General features: G+C 57.9%; 1 long non-coding RNA gene across 1 annotated transcript; it reads left to right on the plus strand.

Moving 5' to 3' along the window:
• The first annotated feature begins 3,786 nt into the window (after positions 1–3,786).
• Positions 3,787–4,265, plus strand: LOC125330409. Its single transcript, XR_007205503.1, has 2 exons — positions 3,787–4,015; positions 4,163–4,265. It is a non-coding gene; the product is annotated as an uncharacterized LOC125330409 (long non-coding RNA).
• Positions 4,266–8,107: the final 3,842 nt, after the last annotated feature.

Here is an 8,107-nt window from a genome sequence, read left to right on the forward strand (position 1 = left end):
ACTGAGGGTGACTGGGAGTGGCTGTGAGACACTGGGATCACACTGGAAGCAGCTCAGGGCAAGTGGGAGTGACTGGGAACATGCTGGGAGCAACTGGGATGCCCTGGGAGAGATTGAAACCACAGTGGGGGTAAATGGGAGCAACTGGAACCACACTGGATGATAATGGGAGCAGCTGTGCCCATGCTGGGGTCATACTGGCATCCTACTGGAACTGACTGGGATCATACTGGGAGTGACTGCAATAGTACTGGCAGTATCTGAGAGTGCCTGGGATCCTACTGGACTCAGACTGGGACTGACTGGAAAGGTGCTGGCCGTGACTGGAACCATACTGGAAGAGACTTGGAGCAACTGGGCCCAGACTGGGAGTGACATGGAGTCACCCTGTGCATGACTGGAATAATACTGGGAGTATCTGGGAGTGACTGGGGCCATACTGGAAGTGACTGGCAGCAACTGGGCCCAGACTGAAATAATTCTGGGATCCTACTGGGGCCATACTTGAGGTGACTGGGAGCAACTGGGATCATACAGGAAGTGGTGGGAAGTGACTGGAATTATACTGGAGGCTACTGGGATCATACTGGCGTTGAGAGGGAGCAAGTGGGATCACGTTTGGGGAACCGGGCATGATACTGGGAGTGACTGGGATCATCCTGGAAGTGACTGGAACCATACTGGGAGTGACTCTGGGTCCTATTGGATCATCCTGGGAGCCACTGGGATTACAGTGGGTGTGAATGGAACCTGACTGGGAGTTACTGGGAGCTACTGGGCCCATGTTGGGAGGAAAATGGGGAAACATTAGGAGCAACTGGGATACACTGGAAAGTACTGGAACCATGCTGAGGGGACTGAGACCACAACTGGGGCCACTGGGATCATACTGGGAGCAGCTGGGACCACACTTTGGGACACTGACAGAAACTGGGATTGCTCTGGAGGTAAGTGGGAGAAACTGGGAAAGACTGGGATCATTCTGAGGTAACTAGAACCTTACTGGGGACACTGGAAGTGACTGGGAATGACTAGGAGCATGCTGAGGGCAACTGGGATATACTGGGAGTGGCTGTAACCATACTGGAGTGACTGGAACCACAATGGGAACAGCTGGCCTGATGCAGTGGATCTACACTGGGGGCAACTGGGATGACTGGGACCATGCTGAGAGGGACTGGGACTATCCTAGGGGCAAATGGGTTCATACAGAAAGGAACTGGGAACAACTGGAACTCCTCTGGAGGCAACTGGGTTCATGCTGGGATCACAGTGGGAGCAGCTGGATCCATGGTGGGTGAGACTGGGATCACACTGAGGGTGACTGGAATCATACTGGCATTGACTGGGAGTGGCTGTGAGCAACTGGAATCACGCTGAAAGAAACTGGGAGGAGGTGGGAGTGACTGGGATCATACTGGGAGAGACAGGGAGTCACAGGGATCATCCTGGAGGCTCCTGGGGTCATGCTGGCATTGGCACAGAGCAACTGGGATCACACTGGGGACCACTGGCATCATACTGGGAGTGACTGGGAGTGACTGGGGTCATAGTGGGAGTGGCTACAATGACACTGGAATAATGGTGGGTGTGAATGGACCCTGACTGGGGGTTACTGGGAGCTGCCAGGCCCATGCTGGGAGCCACCTGTGCACACACTGGGAGGAACTGGGAACAACTGGGAATGACAGGGTGCATGCTGGTGACAACTGGGAGTGACTGGGATAATATTGGGGGCAAGTGAACCATGCTGAGGTAACTGGAAGTGCCTGGGAATGACTACGAGAATGTTCAGCATGACTGGGATATACTGGGGAGCCTGAGACCATTCAGGTGGGGACTGGGAGCAACTGGGAATGTGCTGGGGGGAACTGGGACCAAGCTGGGGACGACTGGGGCAAGTGGAAGTGACTGAGACCCGGGGCAGCACCTGTTACAATCTGGTTTAGACCCAGAAAAGCAAAGCAAGCTAAGTCTGTGTGCATAAACCAGAAAGAACTTATAAGGTTCAAAATATTCCCAGAAATGAGATTAAAACCAAATGAGGTTAGATGTTGTTGCCAAACAATGGATGTATTTTATTTAATAGTAAAAGAGGCAAAGAGAAGGGAAAAGAAAGAGAGAAAGAAAAAGAAGTGTGTGGGGGGGGTGGGGGAAGAGGGAAAGGTGACAGGGGTTAGGTGGAAGCAAATCACCCTTCTGAGGGTCTCATTGCTCCCCTCCATCTGCTCTGCTGGTGGTGAGGGTCCCCCGCTGCCGCCGTGGCCACGCTGCTACCTGCTGCCACGCACCATGCCACGCTGCCACACCACACGCCGCCGCACGCCAAAGGGTGCAGAACTCCGTGGATTAATGTACACTTTGTGCCAGGTGGGAACGCCCTCGTGTCTCTCTTGCAGGGGCCAGCTTGACACACTGTCCCTTGCAACACTGAGGGTCTGTTGCATCATCTCTGGTGCTCTGGTGCAGGGTCTGGGGACCCCTTGGGGGGGGCCCCTGTGATGGACCATGTCACCCCTTCTGCTGTGGATAAGCTCCCCCCCCCACCCCCCCGCGATGAGGACCCCTCAGCTGGGCTTCTCTGCACAGTGGAGGATGGGCGGTCACTGCACCTCTGACCAGAGGCTTTTCCAAGATACCCAAAGCCGCTCCTCCCTACACCCCGTGGTGCGAGGGTCTGTTCGAGCCTGGCAGCTGATAGCCCTGGGGCTGTGGTCCTCATCTTGGAGGTGTTAGGTCTATGCTCAGTGAATGTCCCCAGCCCTGAGTTGTTACTTTATCTTATCTTCATCAGCGAGCAGTGTCAGGCCTCAGGGCCTCATTCAGGGTGTGGGACTCTTCAGCTTTTGTAATACAGTTTTTAAAGTCCTTTAAGAAAATGTTTAAGTCATAAAATATAATATTTCAGTCTCTGACAGCACCAAGGCCTCGGGGCGGCTCCAAAGGGCCCCGCCCGCCGCCGCTGCCCGAGGCCTCGCCGCTGCTGCCGGGGATCGGACACCGCAGGCGGCCCCGGCCCCTTCCTCTTCTTCCTCCTCCTGCCGGGATTCAGCCCCCGCCGCCGCCCGGCTCCTTCTGCCGCTCCTGCCCGGCACGAAGCGGCGGTGCCGCTGACGGGGCCGGAGCGCGGCTGCCCCGCGACTGCCCCGCGCCTCAGGGCCGGGCCGGGGAGTGACCGCACGGCTGGGGAGGGACCCCCCGCTGGCCAGGGCAGGGACTGAGCCCATGGGAGGGACCACCCGCTGGCCAGGGCAGGGACTGAGCCCATGGGAGGGACCCCGCGCCGGAGCAGGGAAGGATTCCTGTCCCCGAGGGCGAAGCAGCGGCACGAACTGACCGCGACTCCCATCCCTTCTCCCTGCCCCGCTGGGCACAGCAGGGAGGAGCCGCGGATAAAGGGAAGTCCGGCAAGGAGAAAGAGGTCGCGGGAAGGTTCTGTTCCAGGGTTTATTTTACTCCTCACTCTCCTGTTCTGATCCGCTCCGTCCCAAATCCAGTTCATCTCCGCACGTCGGGGCTCTTGTGGCCGCCATGGCGATCCCTGAGTGACCTCTCCCTGCCCTTAGCCCGAGCCACGAGGACTCGGATCTGTTCCAATTCCGTGCAATTCACGGGCATTTGGGGCAGCTGGAGCGCAGCAGCTGGAAACCACAGCGGGCTCGAGAGGGACTCAAGCAGGGCAGGAGCCGGGGCTGCCCCGAGGGAGCTCTCCCAGCACGAACTTTCCCGGGCTCTTTCTAGGGGAATTTCCCTGAATGTTTCCATTCATCGCTACAAAGCAGAGTCACAAGTGGAGCTGAGCCTTCACCTTGAAATGAGCGAATCGAACGCGTGCGCTGGGAGTGCTGCAAACTCAAGGTGTTCCTTGATCCTTTAATCTTGCAAATATTCAGCCCCTCAGCAGCGATGTCTCTGCCAGCCCTCCGGTTTCTGGCTCAGACCCGGCTCGGAGCTTGGAGAAGAAATCCGAAGTCCCAACAGAATAACCTCTGCCGTCATTTTCTTTTTTTCATAGGTACGTTATGTAATTTTATTGTTTATACTGTTTTACTTTGAGTTTTGCTTTTATTCTTTTTTGTTTTTCCTTTTTTTCCCCCTTCTATTAAAATGTGTTTTTTCTCCATTTCCTCCCCCGACCACCCCATCCCCCCACCCCCCCCAGCCTTTGTTCTCCCCCTGGAGGTTTGTGGTGAGGTTCTGTCCCGCCGCTTCTCCCCCGGAAACCAACGAAATCAACCGAAATAATGATGAATTTTTCAACTCTTTCCGCTGCTGTTTCCAGAAGGTCCCGGGAGGAGCCGTGGGCGGGGAGGGAGGTCTCGATGCCGGGGGCAGTCAGCGGTCGCCGGGTGGATCCCGGTGGCGCAGGTTGGGAGACGCGAAAGTGACCGAGGGAGCGCGGGGGGCGGGGGGAAAGGGGGTGTAAGGGGGTCCTGATGTCCAGAAATGGGGGATTTGGGGCAGTCCCTGCGCAGGATAAGGGGAGCAGGGGGGTCACGGCGTCGGGAATGACGGCTCAGGGTCCCGGTGCCGGCGTCCCACTCTCCCCTCGCCGCCCCCAGGAGCGCCCCCGGCCCCAGCGCTGGAGCCATCGCGCTGCTCCGCTGGGCCCCGCCCCCAGAGCCGCCTCCGGCCCCGCCATTGGCGCCGCTCTTTGCTGCTCACCAATGGCAGCTCGGATTGCTCGTGACGTCACCGGTCGCCGGGCAGATCCCGGCGGCGCAGGTCGGAGACGGAGACGCGAAAGTGACCGAGGGAGCGCGGGGGGAGGGGACGGGGCAATTCCAGGGAATTCACCTGGATCCCCTCCTGGCTCCTGCTGCTGCCGGGAGGGAATTTGGGGAGGGGGCAGAGGGGGTGCGCAGCCTCCGCCGGGGGATGGCCCCGGCACAGCGCCCTTCGGTCAGCACCGAGCTGGGCTTGGGGCCGCAGGAGGAAGAGGCCGATGGGAAGCAGATCCTGCAGGGGGGACAGGGCTTGGGCTCAGGGCAAGGTCCTGCCCTGCACACCTGGCTCAGGTGTGAGCCTGCCTCGGGAAGGGAGCGGGACATTCCCATCCCCACGGATCAGGGCTGGGAGCAGCGCTGGGAGCACGGACATGGAAATACTGGGAGCGACTGGGACCACACTGGGGGGTGAATTATCGCCCCCAGCACCTTTCCAGGCCGCCCTGCGACCTGAGAAATGCTCGCTGGGCCTCGGCCTTGGCCAAGAGCCCCCAGGCTCAGCTGCTCTGAGCTCAGGCACTGCCGGCTCCCGCAGCCCGCCCAGTGCCGCCCTGCCCGTGCCGGGGCTGTGCTGGAATTCTCTGCTGCTGCTGGGCCACTCGGGGGCTCTGGCCCAGCAGGAAAGGTGACCCTGAGCCAGGAGCTTTCCTTGGCCGCAGCAAAGCCTCGGCACGGAAAGACCTTCCCAGCGCTGTGCCCTGGGCCGGGAGGGATTGTGCCACCAGAGCTGTCCCTCCATTTCTTCTGCCAGGCAGCTCTAGGACATGGAAAGTGGAGAAGCCAGAGCTGCCTCTCAGCCTTCCGCAGTCCTCCAGAGGAATCCTGTGTGGGAAGCACCCTGGGAACAGGGTTTCTGTGCCAGGGCAGGGGAATTCAGAGCCCTTTCCTCCTGCGTTTGGCCGAGGCTCTGGCCCTGGCCCTTTGCAATGGCCCTGCAGCTGCCAGAGGGGCCTTTTTGGCTCAGCTGAGAGCAGTCCTGCTGCAAGGCTGTCCTCGAGCTGCTTGGGCTGCAGATGTGCCCAGGGAATGCTCATTGCTTGCAGTCTCAGGCGCTGTGGGTGTGCAGGTGTAAGTACGGCAGGAGGGAACAGCTCTGCTGGGGGCAGTTCTCTTTTTTTTGGTGTGTTTTTTATGTTGAATGAACGTTCCTCTGCCAGCTCTGGGCAGAGCTCTGTACCTGTATGTGCCACTTGTCTGTGGTATTGTGGCTCAGGAGGTGGCCAAGGGGAGCTTGGCCGAGGTGTGGGCAGAGGAATGGCCATCAGGCCAGGCTGGGGGGTCAGCGGCCGGTCAGTTGCGTTGCGTGGCCGCGGCTCTGGAGGCTTGTGTGGGAGCGTGTGCAGGGCTGGAAGGCTGGGGCTGCCGCCGCTGTGTCCCAGAGCCGGGAAGGCCGGGGCTGGCCCGACCCTGGCCCGGCCCTGGCCCGGCCCCGCCAGCTCTGCCAGCTGCCGGCGGGGACACAAAGGGCAGCTCCGAGCTGCGGCCGCTGCGCTGCAGCCGCACAAACGCAGCGCCCGCAGAGCTCCAGGGCAAGGTGCTGGCCCTGGCTCGGGGCTGGGCCGGGGCCAGCGGCAGAAAATCAACTTGCAGCTTGGGCCCCGCAGCAGGGAGGAGCAGCAATTGCTGGCTGAGAGAGACTCTTGCCAAGGGCCTGCGGGGCCGGGCCCCAGGGAACGGCTTCCCGCTGCCCGAGGGCAGGCTGAGATGGGATGTGGGGCAGCAGTGGTTCCCTGGCAGGGCGCTCAGGGCCTGGCACAGGCTGGCCCGAGAAGCTGCGGCTGGCCCCGCATCCCTGCAAGTGTCCCAGGCCGGCTCGGCCATTGGGGCTTCCTGCCCAGGAGGGCTGGGCTGGGCTGGGCTGGGGCTGCTGAGGGCGGGATGGGCTCTGGCTGAGCCAGCTGAAGGCTGGGCATGATGAGGCCGGGGGGACCCCGTTGCTGAGTGGGTTCTGGGATATCCCCCATTCCTGAAGGGATGTCAGGGTATGTCCCGCTCCTGAGGCAGTTTTGGGGTGCCCCCAATGCTTAGGGAGGGGTTCTGAGAGGGGGCTCTGGTACTTGGAAGTGGGACCTATTGTCAGGGATGCGGGGAGCCCATTTTGGGAAGGATGCTGCTGTTTCTGGCAATTTTTAGAGGTTCTGAATAGCCTGTGGGGCCCTGGCTCTGATTCTGGGACTTGAGGTGAGCCCATGGGCACAGCGAGGCCTGAGGAGAGGTTCCAACCTCCCAGTTTGGATGGAGACATTGAGCAATTTCCTCTAAAAAACTCAATGCCAGCCCCAATGTGTCGATGGCAGCCCCAAATGGCTCAATCCGTCAGCCCCAAGCCCCGTGTGTGGGGAGTCAGGAACCACAGAAGGGGAATTGGTGTCCAGGAGGGGAGGGATGGGATGGGATGGGATGGGATGGGATGGGGATGGGATGGGATGGGATGGGATGGGATGGGAGGGATGGGGTGGGTTGGAGTGGGATGGGGATGGGGATTGTGGGGGTATGATGAAGTTTGGGACGGATGGGGTGGTTTGGGCACTTGGCATGGGGCACTCCAGGGAGGGAAAGCAGGAGCCGCTTTTCGGGAGGCTCCTGCTGGTTTTTGACAATTCTGGGACCTCTAAGTGTCTTCTGGGAGGTTGCGGGGAATTTGGGGAAGGTGATGTAAAGCCCCCTGCAATTTGGGGGGCTGAGGTGAAGTGCCCCACATCTTGGAGGGTGAGAGGACCCCAATTGGGAGAGGATCCTGCTGCTTTGCACCCCTTCAATGGGGTGAGAAGTGGCTTGAGAGGCTCGAAAGAAAGAAAGAAAGACAGCAGAAAGCAACAAGGAAAGGCGGAAGAAAAGTACAATAGAAGTAAGAAAAAAAGAAAGAAAAAAGCAAGCCAGCAACAAGAAACAGAAAAGAAATGAAAAAAAGAAAGAAAACAAAGAATGAAAAAAGACTGAAAAGAAAAAGAAAAAATGAAAGAAAAAAGAAAGGAAGGAATGGAAAGACAAAAATCAACAAGAAAATGAGAAAGAAGAAGGAAAAGGAAACAAAAAGAAAGAAAGGATGAAAGTTTGTTCTTAATAAATATGAAAGAAAGAAAATGAATGGAAGAGAGAAAGGGAGAAAGAGAGAAAGCAGCAATAAAAGTAAAGAGAAAAGGAAATAGAGAATGAAAAACATGAGGAAGGAAGGAAGGAAGGAAGGAAGGAAGGAATGAAGGAAGGAAGGAAGGAAGGAAGGAAGGAAGGAAGGAAGGAAGGAAGGAAGGAAGGAAGGAAGGAAAGATTAAATAAAATGAAACCAATAAGAAAACAGAAAATTTTAAAAAAGAGAAAGAATGGAAGAAAGGAAGACAGACTCAATACTCTGACATCAATAATAAATAAGAAAAAAGAAA

The sequence above is a fragment of the Corvus hawaiiensis genome, chromosome 1, assembly GCF_020740725.1.
Source record: "Corvus hawaiiensis isolate bCorHaw1 chromosome 1, bCorHaw1.pri.cur, whole genome shotgun sequence".
In the NCBI taxonomy this organism is placed as follows: domain Eukaryota; kingdom Metazoa; phylum Chordata; class Aves; order Passeriformes; family Corvidae; genus Corvus; species Corvus hawaiiensis.